The sequence below is a fragment of the Zingiber officinale genome, chromosome 2A (genome assembly GCF_018446385.1).
Source record: "Zingiber officinale cultivar Zhangliang chromosome 2A, Zo_v1.1, whole genome shotgun sequence".
Lineage (NCBI taxonomy): Eukaryota > Viridiplantae > Streptophyta > Magnoliopsida > Zingiberales > Zingiberaceae > Zingiber > Zingiber officinale.
This window is the reverse complement of record NC_055988.1, coordinates 21,336,636-21,358,230: the sequence shown is the minus strand read 5'-3', so window position 1 is coordinate 21,358,230 and position 21,595 is coordinate 21,336,636.

Here is a 21,595-nt window from a genome sequence, read left to right as displayed (position 1 = left end):
TGGACCCAAGACCTCATGGTTTTGATCTTGGGCTCTATCCAAAAGGTCTCATGTCATTGGAGATATCTTTTTCTTATAAACCCATGGTCTTTCCAATATATTTTTAATGTGGAACTTGTGGGACGATTGGGCCGGCTAGAAGGGGGGTTGAATAGCCTTGAATAAAACACAACCCTTTCTCGTACGATTAAGCTAACACTTGAAAAATAGATTAAGCAGAAAATAAAGCATAAAAATGAGGCACCGGATTTGACTTGGTTACAACCGGGGAGGTTGTTAATCCAAGGAAGATGGTCGCACTAAGAACTCTTTCAGGCGGAGAAGTCTCATTTACAGTAGTGTAGGCACAGAAAGAAAGAAGCTAATCTAAGCAGTGGAAGCACACAAGTATTGTTACAATTTCTGAACTGATGAAAAGCTTCTGGACCAAAGCTATATTTATAGCCTTGGTCAGACCGCCCCGAAGGGGTTCCGGGCGCCCTGGGGGAATAAACTTTATCCCCTAATGAACAGATCGAGTCAAATCTCGATCCTAGTCAAAAGTTTGGTCCGGGGGCCCGGAAGGGTTTCGGGCGCCCCGGAGGACTCCGGGCACCCTGGACTGCTCCGGGCACACCAGAGCCCAAAGTCAACAGATGTTGACTTTTTTGTCCGGGACCTCTTCTCTGGTTCAGTCCCGCCTCGGTCCGGTTCTTCTCCTCCAGATCCGCTCGCTTGGGTGATATCTGCCATCCGAAAAAGGGCTCACCCGAACCTAACTTCTGGTCTTCTCGAGCGGGCTTCCCTCCAGCTTCTCGTCCCTCGGAATCGCCGCGTGTTTCCTTCTTGTCCACCAGCGTACTCATCCGCAGTCTTCGTCCCTCGGACACACCGCGTGCTGTCCTTCTCGCTAGCTGCGTCTCTTGCTCCCCGAGCAATCTTCCGCTCTGGCTTTCGTCCCTCGGAACCACCTCACGCTTCCTTCTCATCTGCCGGTGTACTCTTCCGCAGCACCTCGTCCCTCGAACTGCCGCCCTTCTTGCTAGCTGCAATTTCCGCTCGACTACCTGTGCTCCTAAGCTCCTGCACACTTAGACACAAGGTTAGAAACACACAAGACCTAACTAAGCTTGTTGATCACACCAAAACAACCTTGGGGTTCCAACAATCTCCCCCTTTTTGGTGTGATCAACCCAAGTTAAGCTAGGATTAAAATAGACATTAAATAAAATTAAGTAAATTAACTTAATTTGCAATTTAAGTACAAAAAGATAGAAAAAAATTAAAATCTATCTACCTCCCCTTAGACTTATACTTTCCCTTCTCCCCCTTTGATCACAAAAAAATGGGGTTCCAAGAAAAACAATCTAAGGGTTAAAAATTTAGTAAATTTGAAAAAAATATTTAAAAGAAATTCTAAGTTTAAAAACAATTCTAAGTAAAGTTTTGAAAATCTGACTTAGGCAATTTTTAAAAAAAAAATCTAAGTAATTTGAGCATAAATTTCTAATTTTAGAAAATATTTTAACTTTAAGAAAAACACTAAAAAAAATTTCTAAGTAAAGATTATTTTTGAAATAAATTTTTCTAACTAAAATGATTAAGAAAAAATTTTCTAAGTTAAAAAAAATGACTTAGTCAATTAAAAAAAAATTTAAGTAAGTAAATTGAAAAAAATATTTTGAATAACCATTTTAAAGCATTAATTAATTCTTGCATTAATGCTTTATTAGTAAGTTAATTAAACATTTATTTCAATATTTTGGCTTCCAGGTCGTGGCGAGGCACTAGGCCTTCTTGGTTATTGGAGCAACAACCACTTCCTTGACAAAGCCTCATAAAGAAATTCTTTGTTTAATTTTCTCACTTAAAGTACTAATTTTAATTTTAAAATTAATTTAAGCATGACTTCGGAACCCAATATAGGTTCCAGCCTACTGGATTAACCAAAAAAATTTTAGGGACATATTTTCTTGAAATTTTCTTAATTTATCCCGGGTGATATTTAAAGTACCAATTTAAATTATTAAATATTCTAAAATTGGTTTTAGATGACATGCATAGTTTTTCAAGTTATCTACTTGAATTTTCAAATCATCATTTTCAAGTTTCAATTTTTCATTTGCTAGTTTTAATTTATCTAATTCTTCTAAGGGACAAGACATAGTTAGAATTACCTTTAAATTTTTATTTTCACTTTCTAATTTGCAGCAATCTTTTGTTAAAAGTTTAATGAACTTAAACATTTTATCGGGAGGAAGAGATCATACTTGACTTACCTTGTCGATCTCGTTGTCCGTTTCTCCCCCTGAGCTGCTGCTTTCTTCTGACGTGTCTCCCCCTTCATTGATGCTCTCGATGCTCATTTCGGAAGAGCTTGAATTGCAGTCATCTTGATGACTCGCCATCAGTGCGAGTCCGGAGAATGCTTTGACTTTCGATTCGGACGACGTATCGTCCCACGTCGCCTTCAGGGCCTTTCATTTTTTGATAGGCTTCTTACCCTTCTCCTTGTCTTTGTTCTTCAGCTTGGGGCAGTTGTCCTTGACATGCCCTTCTTCGTCATAGTGGTAGCAGCGGATTGTCCTTTTCTTTTTCCCCTGCGGATGGTTAGTAGATCTAGATTTACAAAGTTTCTTGAATCTTCTTACCATCATTACCATTTCCTCGTCATCGAGAGAAGATTCTGACTCAGGTTCGTCTCTCGAAGCTTTGAGGGCGACGTTGTTCTTGGGCTCCTTCATTCCTGCACATCTTGACTCATGCACTTCAAATGTTGAAAAAAATTCTTCTAATGAAATTTTTTCTAAATCCTTCGAAATGTAAAAAGCATCTACTAGTGATGCCCATTTTGAATTTCTTGGAAATGAATTTAACGCGTACCTGAGCGAATCTCGGTTACTTACCTTTTCTCCGAGATTCATGAGTCCGGTGATGATTTCTTTTATTCTGGAGTGTAGGTGTGCGACTGTCTCGTCTTCCCCAAGTCGCAGGCTGGTGAGCTGATTACGAAGCAGATCTCGTCTAGCGAGCTTGGCTTCGGACGTTCCTTCGTGCAACTCAAGGAACTTCTCCCAAAGCTCCTTTGCCGAGTTGTAGGTGCCGACACGGTTGAGTTCTTGTGGCGGAAATACGCTTAGCAGATGGAATTCTGCTTTCTTGTTTGCCATGTACTCGGCCTGCTCTTTCATTGTCCATTGGTTTTTCGCTTTGCCCTCGGGAGCTTCAAAACCGAGTTCCATTGTTAGTAACAAATCGAAATCGGTACCAAAAAATACCTCCATGTTCTTTTTCCAACTTGCAAAGTCCCACTCGAATTTTGGCGGGTGGATGTTAGATCCGGCCATCTCGTTGCTTCGTTCGACGGTTAGTCCTCCTGAAGCGTCTCGGCTCTGATACCACTTGTGGGACCGTTGGGCCGGCTAGAAAGGAGGGTTGAATAGCCCTGAATAAAACACAACCCTTTCTCGTACGATTGAGCAAACACTTGAAAATAGATTAAGCATAAAATAAAGCATAAAAACGAGGCACCGGATTTGACTTGGTTACAACCGGAGAGGTTGTTAATCCAAGGAAGATGGTCGCACTAAGAACTCCTTCAGGCGGAGAAGCCTCGTTTACAGTAGTGTAGGCACAGAAAGAAAGAAGTTAATCTAAGCAATGGAAGCACACAAGTGTTGTTACAATTTCTGAACTGATGAAAAGCTTCTGGACCAAGGTTATATTTATAGCCTTGGTCGGGGTGCCCCGAAGGGGTTCCGGGCGCCCTGGGGGGATAAACTTTATCCCCCAACGATCAGATCGAGTCAAATCTCGATCCTGGTCAAAAGTCTGGTCCGAGGGCCCGGAAGGGTTCCGGGCGCCCCGGAGCCCAAAGTCAACAGATGTTGACTTTTTTGTCCGGGACCTCTTCCCTGGTTCAGTCCCGCCTCGGTCCGGTTCTTCTCCTCCGGATCTGCTCGCTTGGGTGATCTCTGCCATCCGAAAAAGGACTCACCCGAACCCAACTTCCAGTCTTCTCGAGCGGGCTTCCCTCTGGCTTCTCGTCCCTCGGAATCGCCGCGTGTTTCCTTCTCGTCCGCCGGCATACTCATCCGCAGTCTTCGTCCCTCGGGCACACCGCCTGCCGTCCTTCTCGCTAGCTGCGTCTCTTGCTCCCAGAGCAATCTTCCGCTCCGGCTTTCGTCTCTCGGAACCACCACACGCTTCCTTCTCGTCCGCCGGTGTACTCTTCCACAGCACCTCGTCTCTCGGACTTTCGCCATTCTCGCTAGCTACGTCTTCTGCTCGACTACCTGTGCTCCTAAGCTCATGCACACTTAGACACAAGGTTAGAAACACACAGGACCTAACTTAACTTGTTGATCACACCAAAACAACCTTGGGGTTCCAACAGAACTATGTTTACAACCTTGCAACCCCAACATAGACTCCTCTGATGATCAAGAAGGTGCAACTAAACTTCAAAGAAATCAACACCATTCAATGCGGCCTAACGATGGAGGAACTGAATCGAGTTGGGCCCTACGAAAATGCAAAAGAACTCTGGAATCATCTAGTAAAGCTGCACGAAGGAGCCGACAAATATAAGGTAAACAAAAGGGATTTATTATTAAATAATTTATTTAATATTAAAATACCTCTCAGAGAGACAGCCACGCATCTACATGCCTGATTGAAAGATATTCTCAATGAACTGCATCTAATCAAACACAACCTGGAGAATTACAACATGATAAGGTACACACTAAACGCCTTCCCGAGAAATGCTTTGTGGGCATCAATAGTAGATACATACAAAGTTTCAAGGGATCTTTCAATTCTTAAACTAGATGAACTTTTCTTTGAATTAGAATTACATGAACAGTCTAACTTGAGTCAAGTCGAGAAAGATATTGCCTTGTATGCAAGATCAAGTAAAGGAACCAAGACCAGAGCCAAGATTGAACCAAAAAGTGAGTCTAACTCAGACTCAACCAATGAAGAGGAGCTGGTCAACATGGTCCAAAAACTACTAACAAGGACGAAGTTCAAAAGGAGCACTAAAAGAACGTCGATCAACCAAACACTAAACAAATCAGAAATGATTTGTTACGGATGCAACAAGAAAGGGCATCTCAAAAAGGAATGCCCTAACTGGAAGGAGGAAAATCCAAAATCAACACAAAGAAAGAAGGTCCTCAAAGCAACGTGGGACGAGTCATCTTCCGAAGAGTCCGATGCAGAAGAATTGAAGCATTCAAGCCATCTTGCCCTTATGGCAAGAAACGAAGGTTCCGAGTCCGAGGAAGAGTACGAGTCCAAAACCGACACCGAGTCCAAAATTGACATCAAGTCCGAGAAAAGCCACGGATTTGCATCTATTTCTGAAGGTCCCAATATGGTAACTTTTTATTCCAAATTAAACTTGTTGGATCGAGATGCGCTAGAGGGGGGAGGGGGTGAATAGCGCTCGTGACTTTCACTTTTCATTTTTGAAAATTCGACAAGAGTTATGCAGCGGAATAAGAAAACAAACACACAAAGACGCCAAGTATTTACTTGGTTCGAAGCCTAGGGCGACTCCTACTCCAAGGCCCACGCTCGTTGAGCGTTTACTTTGGATAACAACTATAATAGCGCAAATGAGTACAATTGAATATTACAGTTAAATGCACTAGAAATTATACAGACAATAACAAATCATAAATTTGAAGCTCTGAGTCGTCGGGGTGTTGCTACAGCACTTTTGGAACATCTCTTGAGTAGCACGCGGAAGAAGGACCACTTGGAATGTGTTACTTCAAAGTGCTGGTCGAGATCTCCTTATAAAGCCTACTGAGGGCGCCCTCAATCCCCTTGAGGGTGCCTCCAATCGTCGAGTCAACCACGCATGGATAAGCCCAGACTCCTTCATCGTTCATCCATTTGAAGGTGCCTCCATGCCCCTTGAGGGCGCCTTCAAGTCTATCCAAGGCGCCTCAAGCCTCCATGAGGGCGCCTCCAGCTTCGCTGCACGCACCTCTGATCCTTTGCACACGAGGCGCCTCCAACCTCCATGAGGGCACCTCGGGTACTGTTCACTCGAGGCAAACTTTGCTCTTTTAACCCTGCAAAACATGTTAGTCCACAAAATAACAACATATCCTGTAAAACAAAGTTAGCACATAATAATAGCATAAAAATAAATGTATGACAGTCACTGGACTGTCCGGTTCTGACTTCAGATTTTCAACCGGAAACCCTAGGTCAAACCGACGCCTACTGTTCCCTTCGCGGGGAATGCGTCCTCACCTACTCCACTCAGGATATCATACCTTATGTCAATCCGGTCCTCCAGACCGACTGGACTTTCTGCCTAGGGTTACCACCCCCTAGGGGTTTCCGCCACCTAGGGTTACCACCTGCCTAACCATAGTTAGGACTTTCCTATAAAGTCCATCACACATATCAGATAACAATTAACCTTAACTTTGAGTCCTTTGCCATTATCAAAATTTAGGTTCGATCGTCGGGTCTTTTCCACACCAACAATCTCCCCCTTTTTTATTATGGCAACTGAAATTCAAAGTTAATCAAAAAGACATAACAAAGAAATGCTAAAAAGTCTTTTAGTAACAGTGCAAGCATAACTAAATGATCAAATAACAACCATAAATTTAGTGCAAAGCTCCCCCTTAATAAAAGCTTAAGTGAAAAACTCCCCCTTAATAAAAGAATTTTCTTTGAAATTTCTTCTTTGAATTTCTTTGATATTTCTTCTTTGAATTTTCTTCTACTCTCCCCCTTTGCCATATATCAAAAATAGGATAAAGAAAGTAAAGCAAAGTTGAGGAGTTAATTATAAGCCTTAGCTAAAATTTTAGTTTGAAAATAATTTATTCTGAGAAAGTTGTAGCTTTTGAAAGTCTAGCTTTTCATAAAATTTTAAAAACTTAGCTTTTCAGATAAATTTAAAAATTTAGCTTTTCAGATAATTTGAAAATTTAGTTTGAGAAAGAAAAAACCTTAAATAATAAAAAAGCGTTTAAATAGAAGCTTGAATTATTCAAAAATACTTAGATAAACACTTAGCTTTTAAGAATAGACTTTCCTGTAAAAACTTGTAGCTAAGTAAAAAAAATTAAGTACAAATTTTCTTGTAACCACATAATCTGATATTTTGAGAAAAAAAAAACCTTTTCCTAAAAAGATAGTTCAGAGACTAAGTTTGGCAGCTAAGGAAAAATGTGAAAATATATTATGTTAGAAGATTTTAGTTTAGAAAGAGGGATCAAAAAAATATTTGATAAAACTTAGCTCATTTTGTTAGTCTAAAAATAGTTGAAAAATGGTTGAGAAAAACTTAATTAAGATTGTTAAGACATTAAGTTATGTTTAATTTGTGTTAATTTTGATTAAATTAATTAAGTTAATTAATTAGTTAAGTTAAATTAATTTAATTAAATAGTTAAGTTAATTAATTAGATTGAGTTAATTAAGTAGTTAATTAGATTAATTTAATTAAGTAGTTAAGTTAATTAATTAGATTAAGTTAATTAATTAGATTAAGTTAATTAATTAGTTAATTAGATTAATTTAATTAAGTTGTAACGACCACCCTTCTTACTATACTATACTACTCTCTAAGGATGGCCGTTACTTAACTACTAACTCTACTTAACCGGTATGATCGAAACCACGAGGAGTCCTTAACGAAAAATTTCGACAGAGTCTCCCCTGTACCGGTGACCATAATCATCAATACATGCAAAATAAACCATTAGCCACATGCGGCTGGTATATATACTTCACAACCACGCAATAATAAGACACAACAACTTAAAAAAAAAACTATTCTAGCAATAGCAAATGAATAAATCTCCAACAGTGGGAAACAACCAAACTAACAATGCGGAATAGACTCAATTAGCAACATAAGAAAAAGGAAACAACTCTTTAACAATCTCAACTTCTCTAATAACATTAAAGGTCTCTAAACAACTTCTTAGCCAAGTCCCGAGGCTTCCATAGTTCAACATCACACACCATTCCCACCATCTTGTCGCCTTCTTCCTTATACTTTAGCTTTTCCTTTATCTGCAGTAGGAGGAATGCAAAATATAAGTCAATGCTTAGTAAGTGCTATCTAACTCACAAAACTCGAAAGAGCATATAATATGAAGAATGCTAAAGAGAAAAGCTACTCATGCTCAACTAATAGCAAAACTCTGAAAATAATTTGCATACTCATGATACACAAGAATAAAGCTGCATACTGAAAGGTAAAGCTAATCATGCTCAATAAACTAATCATGCTGAAATGCTAAACATGTAAAGCCACTCATGCTCCTCTAATAGCAAATAATAGTAAGCTAATCTAAATAATATGCTAGCACAAAAGAAAGCTAAACTTACTAATTTTAAAACAAAGTGAAACTTATTTCATTTGTTCTAAACTTATTCTTTTATCTCACTTGTTTAAAACTTATTCTTTTATACTTTTATACTTATGTGAAACTTATTTTACTTGTTCAAAAGCTTATACTTATAATACTTCAAAATAGTAATCAACTTCTCTTGGGCCCAGGCGTAGTACCATCTTATGCGCGTTCCCTAATAGGTTGGGGTAGCGAGCCACCAATCCTAAAAGAGCAGACCTTGGTCTACCAAGGCCAAGACCTTGGAATTGGACACCTGGATTTGTTTAACGACAACCTTGGAAGTCGGGTACTAGCCTCTTCAAAGTAAAATATCTTATTATCTTAATTATTTCTTCTTTAAATGCCTTGGCATTTTAATAAGCACCTTGTGTGCCAAAATCCCTAAAGTCTTGACTTTGGGATCTACTTAAGGTCTTGGCCTTTTTCTTTCTTTTCTTTATCTTTCTTACAGCTAAATGAAATTAAAGATCTGCATTGCTTCATTTGTTATGCACGCCTACTACTACGCAAAGAAATCTAGGAACTAAATGCAAACTAAAAATTTGCTCATGTATATCTAATAGCAAGGAAGCTGGTCATGCTCAACTCATAGCAATAAAGTTAGGAAATAGATCTGCTCATGCATGTTCAAGGAAAATTAGAAATAAAGGATTCAATGCTGCACCTACTCATTCTATAGTAAGGAAACTAGGAATAAAGAAATCAATGGTGCAACTCTTTCTTAGCAAATCAGACTTAAGATCATGGGTTGGGGAACCATGGCCTACTGCTCGTATTGGCAAGACCATACTGCATTGTTCTCAGACTTGTTTAGACTGTTTGAAGGGAAACCTCATTCTCAAGGAGAAAGCAAGACATCCTACAACTAGGAAGGAAGTGGTGAGCTAAAGACTAGAACATGACTCTCTTTTAAATTGCCCAAGGAACACTAACCAGAATGCGAATTTTAATGTCAAAGGAAGTTCTAATCATAATTTCATCTTAATGATTATATCTCACACTCTTTTAACAGATCATTTTACTAATTTACCAAGAACATGGTATACACAATAAAAGATATGAAGAGAGAAATTGAAACTAATTTTAAGCTTCCAAGCCACTCTTTAAAATCATTCCAGCCAACTCAATCAAAATTAACACTAACCTTTCCTTTCATTCCAAGTTTATTCAACCAACAAAATGAAACCTAACAACATTAAGCTACGTACAAAAACTCCAGATAGATGGAATGGAGATTCTAAAATTTGCACTTTGTATTGAATCGATTGAAAAACGAAATCCTTGGGATACTATCTGATGATAGATAGGATTACATATAATTAACTCCGTAAGAACTAATCTAAGTAGAATTAATGAATAAGTGATAATAGACCACAAAAAAAGGAAATGAAATCAACCGATGGAACCAAAACATCTCAAGAAAATTGAATCGCAAAACATCCAGTCAATCGATCATCATATGCACTCACATAATTCTCTCACAGGTTCCTATCCTTACCTCCACAGATCTCATACCAAAATAGATAAATGAACTTGCTTCAGCAGAATTGCAAGAAAGAAAAAAAAACAACATCTTAAATCTATCTTAACAATCACAATTCTCTACGCAAAAGTTTGAAAACCAAAAGAAGACAGATTCCTCTGTTCAGTGGCATGTCAAGAAAAACCAAAAGGGACAATATGCTCACATACTTAACCTTCTCATGTTCCTTCTTAAATCTTACGGCAGAAAACCTTACACAACAATCCCTACAACAAAAATTTGAAAACAACAGGAGCAACCAAGTCCCGAAACCAATCTAGGGTTCTCAACAAGCTCCGAAAGAAACAAGAAACTAACAAGAAATCCGAACTACTCCTACCGCAGGTGAGTAAGCACTTACCCTTCGTGTTCTTGGACTTACAGCCGAGAAGAAGGGCTCTAGGGTTCCGGTTAACTCAAGCTCTCGGTCCCTTCTGGTGCTCACGGCCTCTCCTCGACGTGAGGACCACCACCCCGTGAAGAGACCCTCGGAGAACAACCTCGTCGACCGCCGGAGATGTGCTTGCTTGCTGCCGTGGTTTTGCCCGAGAAGGAGTCGCGCCGTCGCAAGAGAGGAGAGGAAGAGAGGTTAGGGTTCGGGTAAAATAAAATCCCAAATGCTATTAACTCATCCTTTAATACCTAGGTTCTATTTCTGTTCTCCACTATAACTTAAATATATTTCGTTCCCTACTTGATTAACAAAACTCCCGTGGAACGCTTGGTTATCTATGTTTCCATTGAAACCCCTGGTCATAGGTTCGAATCTCGGCTTGGATATTTTTTTGTCAAAACTTCTTTTGTTTAGTAAAAATACCAAACGATCTCCAAAAATTGTATAAAAATACTCTAAAAATTTCTAAAAATCTCTAGAATATTTATATAGCATTTCTAAATATTTTTAAACACTATTAGGACTCCAAATGAGGAAAATTGGATAGTTACATAAGTAGTTAAGTTAATTAATTAGTTAATTAGATTAAGTTAATTAATTAGTTAATTAGATTAAGTTAATTAATTAGATTAAGTTAATTAATTAGTTAATTAGATTAATTTAATTAAGTAGTTAAGTTAATGAATTAAATTAAGTTAATTAATTAGTTAATTAGATTAATTTAATTAAGTAGTTAAGTTAATTAATTAGATTAAGTTAATTAATTAGTTTAGTTAATTAATTAGATTAAGTTAATTAAGTAGTTAAGTTAATTAATTAGATTAAGTTAACTAATTATATTAAGTTAATTAATTTATTAATAAGTTGATCAATTTTGATTAGGTTAAATTAAATTGGTTAAGTTAGTTAATTTTGACTAAATTCCTCCTAAATCCATCTCACCCGATTCTAAGTTATCAATCAAGAAATTTTAAGTAGTTTTGTGAGATGGTTATCTTTAATTTAGATTATTTCTAAGGATTAATTTACATTTGAGTTAAACTTAGATTTTCCAATTAGTCAATTAAATACACATTTCAAGGATTGGCTCCCAGGCTGTGGCGAAGCACTAGACCTTCTTGCGTATGGGATCATCCACTACTTCTAGACAGAGCCTTTCAAAGAAATTATATATTTAATTTTCTTTTTAAAATCCCTAGGTTTAACTTATCAAGTGTAAATTATGCCTAGGTCCTTAATCTAGCCTAATCTAAGCATGCATAAAATAAAGCAGAAAATAACAATCACCAAGCAATTTTATTTATTAAGATAGTTTTTCTACTGGCACCTCCTGAATCATAGCCTCGATATGGTCTATCAAGGTAATAGACTTGATACTTGGGGACCCAATATTTAGCAAGTCCAACTTGATTGACCAAGTTGGACTTAGGTGCCCATGCTTGGACTATCTTTCTATTTGGTCTGTTAACAAGTGACATATAAGACCCGTATTTTCTTTTAGTTTTAAATCCTAGTCCGGATCGATTGTATACGGCCTTCTGTTTTCTAAGAATCGGGTCAAGATTCTTGGAACCCAGTGTAAACCATTCCAATGTAATCTTCAAATCCTTCACTTGAGTTTTCAGGCTGGAATTCTCTTCCTCAAGCTTTTGGACTTGAGTTGATGTTCCAGTCTGAATTGGGTCAGTCAACGATTCGGAGTTAGTTACTTCTTTCAGGAATGTTACCTCCTTGAGAAGTGACTTGATCCAAACATTATATTTAGCTAATTTATGCATCAAATAATTAATTAAATTGTACAAACAAGAAGTCCTTACAGAGGGGTTGGGCCCTTCGGAAACGGATATGAATCCGTGGTTTTTCTCCAACTTAGCTTCTGATTCATCCTCGCTTTCGGATTTGTTGATTTGATCCATGGTCGTCATTGCAAGAAAACTCATCTGTTTGAGCTCTTCATCGTCGGACTCTTCTGAGGAAGACTCATCCCAGGTCGCCTTCAGAACCTTCTTCTTTCTTTGTTTCTTCACATCTTTCTGGTTCGGGAAGTTGACTTTGATATGCCCCTTTTGGTTGCAGTCGTAGCATGTTACTTCAAATTTCACCTTTGGTTGGACCTCCTTGGACTAGATTACCATTTTCATGCCCTTCTTGTTGAAGCCCTTCTTCTTTTTGTAGAGTTTCCTTACCAAGTTGACGAGTTCGGCCATGAGTTCATCGTCATCATCGTCCGAGTCTGGTTCTTCTAACTCCAGTTCGGTTCTGTGTCTTGGTTTTGATTCGCGTGATCTTCCTGTACCTGCAATCAAGGGTATACCCTTCTCGATCGATTGTGCATTAACTTGTTCATGCAATTCAAATTCAGAAAATAGTTCATCTAATTTAATTGGAGATAAGTCCTTAGAAACCTTGTAAGCATCTATCATGGATGCCCACAAGGTGTCCCTTGGAAAGGCGTTTAGGGCATACCTTAGGATGTCGCGGTTCTCCACTTTCTATCTGATTGCGTGGAGTCCGTTGAGTAGATCTTATACTTGGGCATGGAGCTGGTGTAACGACCCACCTTCTACCACTAGGCTGTAAGGCTGATCGTCACATTATGCTATGCTAAACTATTCCCTGACCATTTAGTAAGTCTAGATGCGGAAGCTGTACTAATTAAAATTTTACTAAAACACTGACATTTCTTGGTTCTATACATGCTAAGGAAGGTAACTAACTACTCATAACATGTCTTACCTTCCCCATGGCCAAGGAACTGGACTTAGACACTTCCATGCTGATACCAGACCTCCCAATCGATCCACGGATCGATTGGAATAGTCGGATCGATCCAATGATCGATCCAAGCAATTCCTGAGAGTCACTGGATCGATCCTGATCGATCCAAGGCTTGGTTTGCGGAAGCTCGTGGATCGATCACCGATCGATCCAGTTGATCAATCGATCCGATGATCGATCCTAGGGCTCTCGATGACCGAATGGCCGGATCGATCGGTGATCGATCCAAAGGCCCACCGTTCATGGAGCAGATTGCCCAATCGATCGGCTGAGATCGATTGAAACCCTCGAATCGATCAGCGATCGATTCGAGTCTTGATTTCGTGCCAAATGTCTGATTTCAGCACGTTTCGTGCCTCAACCACATTACAAGTACTAAAATGACTAAGAAACACTCTAATGACAACAACTAACATTCTAACAACATAAAAGAGGTGTTCTAAGCATAATAAAGTGCATGGTTAACTAATTCGTAATGAATAACATACTAAAGTGCAAGATGATAAAAAGAAACACTGAAAAGTTCTAATGTTTGAAATAACGCTTGCTAAGGTTCCCTAAGATCTTCTTCCAGGTTCCATCCACACACATCCTTATCAATGCATTGACCTCCAGCCTCCGCTAGTCCATCTTTCCTTTACCTTTATCTGCAGTATAAGGAAAAATAGAATCTGTAAGCTTAAAGCTTAGTAAGAAACCATCTACCTCACAAAATCATGCATTCGATGCAGTATGCTTTTAAATCATGCTATTTGAAAATATGCACTGAACTTACTAAGACATGGTATATTGAAATCATAAGGCATAACATATAAGCATGGCATAAGCACTGAATCATGGCAAAGCAACCAAAAGAACACTGAACTGAATATAGGCTAAACTAACTGAAACTGAATCTGTAACTGGAAACAAACTCAACTAGCATAACTGATTTTGAGTTTTGAAATTTAATACGTAATAAGTGAAAATACTAAACATGCTATTGGGCCCGGCAACTGTACTTGCGCGCATCCCTACTAGACCCGGGGTTGCAAGTCCCGAATTTAGCAGGGTTGTCTAGGCTATCTGAACCTAGGGACGACTGTGGGAGTCCAACCCAATGGATATCTAATCCAGTACAGTGCCACTGAAAATAAAATACTGATATCCATAGCTAACTGATATAACATGCTGTTTCTAGGTTATCTGAACCTAGAGCTAGGTTATCTGAACCTAGAGGCGACTGTGGGAGCCCACCCATTGGACCGTAGTCCCATAAAACTGAACTAAACTAATGTGCTGGTTTAAATGCCTCTAATGCATTTAATTGAGCTATTAAACATAACTGAGGTGGTATTTAGCTACACTAACATTTTACCGAACACTTGGTGTGCTTCAACTCTCTCCTCTAATAGGGAGATCACCTCTAGGCACCCGACAACGTCTAGAATCTCCAACTAAAGGAGAACAACGTGTCCGGCCCGTCCAGAGGTGTTCAACTAGATCCCTAAATCCTCGAGGAGGGTTTAACATACCCTATGTGCCGGAAAAACCTGCATATAGCTAAAACTAATGCATAGGAAACCAACCGGAGCTATTATACTGCAGGTGAGGGGTTTCTTACCTCGTACGCTAATTTTCTTACAATTCCTTTCGCTAGAATTCCGGTGGAGATGACCTCCTCGACGATCCGATCACGTCTTCGCGTTCCTCTCGCGGAGAAGAACCTCTTTCGTGTTAGAGTCGTCGCCGGAAGATGACTTGATGGTCCTTGGGCTTGGGCGCCGAGAGAGGAGGAAGAGGAGGTGTGGGCGGCGGTGAAGTTTTGGAAGAGGAATAGGTCACGGTGAAAATAAAACCCAATAACTCTTCACCCTATTAATCTTCCTATTTAAATCAAGTGATTAATTCGGCCAACCCAACTATAAATGTACCTGATTCCCTTTCCTTTTAGCACGGCCCTGCTGGGTTCAACCGGTTACTGACATTATCCCGAAACCATAGGTCTCGGGTTCGATTCCCGCCTAAGCTATTTTGTGGTTCTAATTATTTTTGTTACTTCCGCTACTCGGAAAATTCCGGAAAAATATCTAAAAATTCCAGAAAAATCATACTATATTTCTAAAACAGTTTTGAGAATTTTCGGGCTTTACAATCCCCCATACCTTATAAAAAGTTCGTCCCCGAACTTAAAACAATTCTGGGTACTTCTGTCTCATGCTGGCCTCTGTCTCCCAAGTCGCCTCTGCTGTTGTGTGATTTTGCCAGCTGACTTTGACTAATGGTACTTCCTTGTTCTGTAATTTCTTTACTGCTCGGTCTATTATCTGAATAGGCCGACTGTCATAGCTGAGATCATCACGGACCTGTACCAACTGGGGCTCAATCACCTGGGTGGCGTCTGGGATATGCTTCTTCAGCATGGAGACATGAAATACGTTGTGGACAGCTGACATCTCCTGAGGTAGCTCTAGCTCATATGCTACCTTGCCCACTCTCTTCGTGATAGGGTATGGTCCCACATATCTGGGAGCTAGCTTGCCCTTCTTCCCAAAACGCATGACTCCCTTCATGGGAGCTACTCTGAGGAAAACTGTATCCCCAACTGAAAACTCTAGGGGTCTGCGTCGTGTATCAGCATAGCTTTTCTGGCGGCTCTGTGCTGTCTCTATCCTCTGGCGAATCTGCTGTATGGCTGCTGTGGTATCTGCCACTAGATCTGTCTGAAGCTCTAGCTCCTTCTGTTCACCACTCTCATACCAACAGATTGGTGATCTGCACCTCCGCCCATAGAGTGCCTCATAAGGTGTCATGCCGATAGTGGCCTGATAACTGTTGTTGTATGCAAATTCTGCTAAGCTCAGATATTTGCACCAACTTCCCTTGAAGTCTAGGGCACACGCTCGGAGCATATCTTCGAGTACCTGATTTACTCGCTCCGTCTGACCATCTGTCTGAGGATGGAATGCTGTGCTGAACTTCAACTTAGTGCCCAACGCTGACTGTACACACTCCCAGAAGTGTGATGTGAATCTGCTGTCTCTGTCTGAAATGATGGTTCGTGGGACTCCATGTAGTCTGACGATCTCCTGAAGATACAACTGAGCTAGCTTCTCCATGGAGTAGGATATCTTGATAGCTAAAAAGTGGGCTGATTTAGTCAACCTGTCGACTATTACCCAGATGGCATCAAAACCATTTGTGGTTCTGGGTAGCCCCACTATGAAGTCCATCGAGATATCCTCCCACTTCCATTCTGGAATCTGTATAGGCTGCAGAACTCCTCCTGGTCGCTGATGTTCTGCCTTGACCCTCTGACAGGTGAGGCAGATGCTAACATATCTGGCGATGTCTCGCTTCATCCCGGGCCACCAAAAATGTTTCTTCAGGTCTTGATACATTTTGGTGGAGCCTGGATGCATCGCATAAGGAGTCCTGTGAGCCTCATCTAAAATCTGTCTCCGTAGCTCCTCCTGATCTGGGACACAGAGTCTATCACCAAAATACAACACCCCGCTATCGGACACTCTGAATTCTCTACTTTCTGATTCTGTTAGCCCTTGCTGATTTTCAAGGTCCTGGTCCTGAGCTGATGAATATCACCAAGCAAGGTAGACTCTAAGGTCATAGTAGAGAGCTGTCCGACGATGAGTTCGAGACCAAAGTCCGCGATCTCCTTCTGTAGGGGTGGTGACATGGTCGCTAGAGATAATAAGGTAGCCCTGGATTTTCTGCTAAGTGCATCCGCTACCCTATTGGCTTTCCCCGGTGGTAGAGGATGTCTATGTCATAATCTTTGACTAGCTCTAGCCACTTGCTGTCGCATATTCAGATCCTTCGGAGTGAAGAAGTACTTCACTGATGATCTGTATACACTCTGCACCGAGCTCCATACAAATAATGTCTCCAAATTTTGAGAGCGAACACTATCTGCAAGCTCAAGATCATGAGTAGGTAGTTCTTCTCATAATCCTTGAGTTGTCTGGAGGCATAGGCGATTACCTTGCCATCTTGCATCAAGACCGCTCCTAATCCCAATTTAGAGGCGTCACTATATATATCAAAGTCGTCTGTATTAAAGTCAGAATAGGTGCACTAGTCAATCTCCTCTTGAGTTCGCTGACGCAGTCCTCCGTCCACCGAAATTTCTTGTTCTTCCCGGTGAGAGTTGGGAGGCTATCCTGGAGAAGTCCTCTACAAACTTTCTGTAATATCCTCGCTAATCCCGAAAGCTCCCGATCTCGGCTCCTAGGTCTCCTCCGTTATCGCTTCTATCTTGCCGATCCACCATAATACCATCCTTTGAGATTACGTGACCCAGGAAGGACACTGATTTAGCCAAAACTCACATTTCGTGAACTTGGCGTATAGTGGTTCTGCTGAAGGGTCTGCAATACTAGTTTCAGGTGCTCTGAGTGTTCTTCCTGAGTTCCTGAGTAGATAAGAATGTCATCGATAAACACAATAACAAACTTATCTAAATACTCCTGAATACCCTGTTCATGAGATCCATGAATGTAGCTGGAGCATTTGTCACGCCAAAAGGCATGACTACGAACTCGTAATGTCCGTATCTGGTCCTGAATGTTGTCTTCGATATATCACCCTCCTTGACTCGACTTGGTGGTATCCTGATCCGAGGTCAATTTTTGAGAACACTGCTGCTCCCTTTAATTGGTCGAACAGGTCATCTATTCCGGGAAGAGGATACCTGTTCTTGATCGTGACTGATTCAGTGCTCGTAGTCTATACATAGTCGCATGCTTCCATCCTTCTTCTTCACGAATAGCACAAGCGCCCCCATGGTGAGTGACTAGGCGCTGGGGATAGTCCTCAAGTCTCGGAGTATGGTTCCTCTCGACTGGAGCCATGCGGTAGGGCGCTTTGGATATAGGATTGGTGCCGGAAAAGAGCTCTATCTCAAATTCAATCTCGACCGGTGCTAGGCCCGGTAACTCTTCGTGGAAGACCGGTAGTCACATACAACTCGCACCGCTAGCGCTGGTCCTCGCCATGGTCGGTATTGACTACATGTGCTAGGTACCCGCACATCCCGAATCCATCAACTTCGTGCCTTCATGGCTGAGAGATTTTTTCGCTTTTCTCTTTGGTTCTCCGATGTACTCGAAGCTTCGGGTTGGAATACGACTTTCTGTTTACGGCACTCTATGGAAGCACCGTATTTGATCGTAAAGTCCATCCCAAGGATGACATCGTAGTCGGTCATTTCAGCAGGATCGATCACGAAGAGTTCCCTCGCTATAATGACCGGCACCGCCCGAGCCGCGTGGATGCCATGACCTCTCCACAAGGTAGTGCCGCCGTAAACCGACCACCGAGTACCTCCGGGGTATTTCTAATTTCTGAGAACACCACGGCTATGTATGAATGGGTTGCCCAAGATCAAATAAAGTAGCACTATGTCAAAAATGCTAATCGACCTGTGACGATCGCCGAGGCATTTGCTACGCCCTCTCCGTGAGTGAGTAGATCCTCGCGTGCCATAGCTGGAGGGGCTTCTAATGCCCCGGCCGATAAGTGGACCTTCTAGAGCGGCCTGCATCTGATGTAACTGAGCTGGCTCTGCATACTGGATCTGCTGTGGCCGAGGAAGACCGGTCTTGTTCGCCACCTGGCCATGTGCCCTTCTTGTCCACATTCAAAGCATCTCGTGTGCCCTTGCGACAAACCCCGGTGGAATTTCCCACAAGTGGCACACTTTGGATAAGGGACGCTTGCTAGATGGTCCTCCTTTGGAGTCACTCCACGATTTATGCTTTTCATGGAGTTCCTCGATTAGGCCGTGGCCTTGCTGCTTTTGAGTGTGAGAGTTCCCTTGGCCCTTGGACTCGAGGAGGCTTGTCACCGCTTCATGCCGTTCGTAATGTTCGTGGTCAAGGCACCGCCACTAACTCCTCGTGGTATGTGGCCTATGTATGCCACCACCACGCTCACCGCTATCTCGCCTCGGATCTTGAGCATCAACCCGATCCGTTCCTTTTCTCGGCCGACTAGCTCGGGCACGACGAGCCAACCTGTTGAATTTCTTCACGGCTTCAATCTGATAGGTTGCCTTGACGAAACTCGGTGAACTCGTCGGTTTGTAACCCGCATATGAAAGAATTCCTCAAGAACTCCTTCTCAAGTCAGCCCATGTCATCTGGTTCACCGGGCGCTTCGCTCTGATTCTTTCCCACCACATCCGTGCGTCTCCTGTCGTAAGGAGGCACACTTCACCTTCTCGTGTTCGGCCACCAGAAGCTCCATCGTGCTCTCTAGTGTTTTGAACCAGGCTTGTGCATCCCATTGTTCACTAGCGCCTGAGAAGTTCTCTGCTGACTCGCGCCACTGGATCGGATAGGCTTCCTTTCTTGGCTCATCTGCTGGGGCTACTGGTGTGCTGGTGCTGTAGGCTGAGCCGGTGGAACCTCTAAGACTTCGGGAGTCGTCAGGTGTGGGGGTACTCTGCCGATTAGCCTTTAAGGTGGCTATTTCTGTCGCTCACTAGTCAGAATCGAGCCACCGGTCAAGGTCCGAGGAGGCACCGAATCGCCCGCCTCTTGCCGGGCTCAGAGCTAGTGCCCTTCTAGGCAAGGCCCTCGTGCCATTTCTAAAGACATAGAGAACATAGGTATAACTAACACTATCACGGTTATCTAACTACTGATATCATGTTTAAACTATCACATGCTAACAAGCAGTAGGTATATAAACATGAGCTGTAATAACAAACAAGAAGCATAAATAAAGTAGAGGTGTTCTTACTTGGAAGCTGCAGGTACAATGCTGATGTGTGTGTAGGAAGTATGGAACACTGCTCTGATACCACTCTGTAACGACCCACCTTCTACCACTAGGCTGTAAGGCTGATCGTCACATTATGCTGTGCTAAACTATTCCCTGACCATTTAGTAAGTCTAGATGCGGAAGCTGTACTAATTAAAATTTTACTAAAACACTGACATTTCTTGGTTCTATACATGCTAAGGAAGGTAACTAACTACTCATAACATGTCTTCCCTTCCCATGGCCAAGGAACCGGACTTAGACACTTCCATGCCGATATGAGCTTCCCAATCGATCCACGGATCGATTGAATAGTCGGATCGATCCAATGATCGATCCAACAGCTCGACGCGGGACATAAGTTGGATCGATCCGATGATCGATCCGGCTACTATGCTCGGACGATAATTTGGATCGATCGCGATCGATCCAGTTGTTCAATCGATCTGATGATCCGTGGCTCTGTTCGCGGGGAATGGTCGGATCGATCGGCCGATCGATCCAAAGGCCCACCGTTCATGGAGCAGATTGCCCAATCGATCACCGATCGATTGAAACCTGAATCGATCACCGATCGATTCGAGTTACTGATTTCGTGGCCAAATGTCTAATTTCAGCACTGTTTCGTGCCTCAACCACATTACAAGTACTAAAATGACTAAGAAACACTCTAATGACAACAACTAACATTCTAACAACATAAAAGAGGTGTTCTAAGCATAATAAAGTGCATGGTTAACTAATTCGTAATGAATAACATACTAAAGTGCAAGATGATAAAAAGAAACACTGAAAAGTTCTAATGTTTGAAATAACGCTTGCTAAGGTTCCCTAAGATCTTCTTCCAGGTTCCATCCACACACATCCTTATCAATGCATTGACCTCCAGCCTCCGCTAGTCCATCTTTCCTTTACCTTTATCTGCAGTATAAGGAAAAATAGAATCTGTAAGCTTAAAGCTTAGTAAGAAACCATCTACCTCATAAAATCATGCATTCGATGCAGTATGCTTTTAAATCGTGCTATTTGAAAATATGCACTGAACTTACTAAGACATGGTATTCTGAAATCATAAGGCATAACATATAAGCATGGCATAAGCACTGAATCATACAAAACATGGCATAACATAAGCTGAACATAGAGCTAACATGGAAACTAAACTGAAGCATAATGCTGAGTTAAGCTGAACTAAAACAAAGCTGCAATCAACTCAACTAGTATAACTGTTTTGAGTTTTGAAATTTAATACGTAATAAGTGAAAATACTAAACATGCTGCTGTAGGGCCCTGGCAACTGTAGAGTCCAACCCAATGGATATCTAATCCAGTACAGTGCCACTGAAAATAAAATACTGATATCCATAGCTAACTGATATAACATGCTGTTTCTAGGTTATCTGAACCTAGAGCTAGGTTATCTGAACCTAGAGCTAGGTTATCTGAACCTAGAGACGACTGTGGGAGCCCACCCATTGGACCGTAGTCCCATAACACTGAACTAAACTAATGTGCTGGTTTAAATGCCTCTAATGAATTTAATTGAGCTATTAAACATAACTGAGGTGGTATTTAGCTACACTAACATTTTACCGAACACTTGGTGTGCTTCAACTCTCTCCTCTAATAGGGAGATCACCTCTAGGCACCCGACAACGTCTACAATCTCCAACTAAAGGAGAACAACGTGTCCGGCCCGTCCAGAGGTGTTCAACTAGATCCCTAAATCCTCGAGGAGGGTTTAACATACCCTAT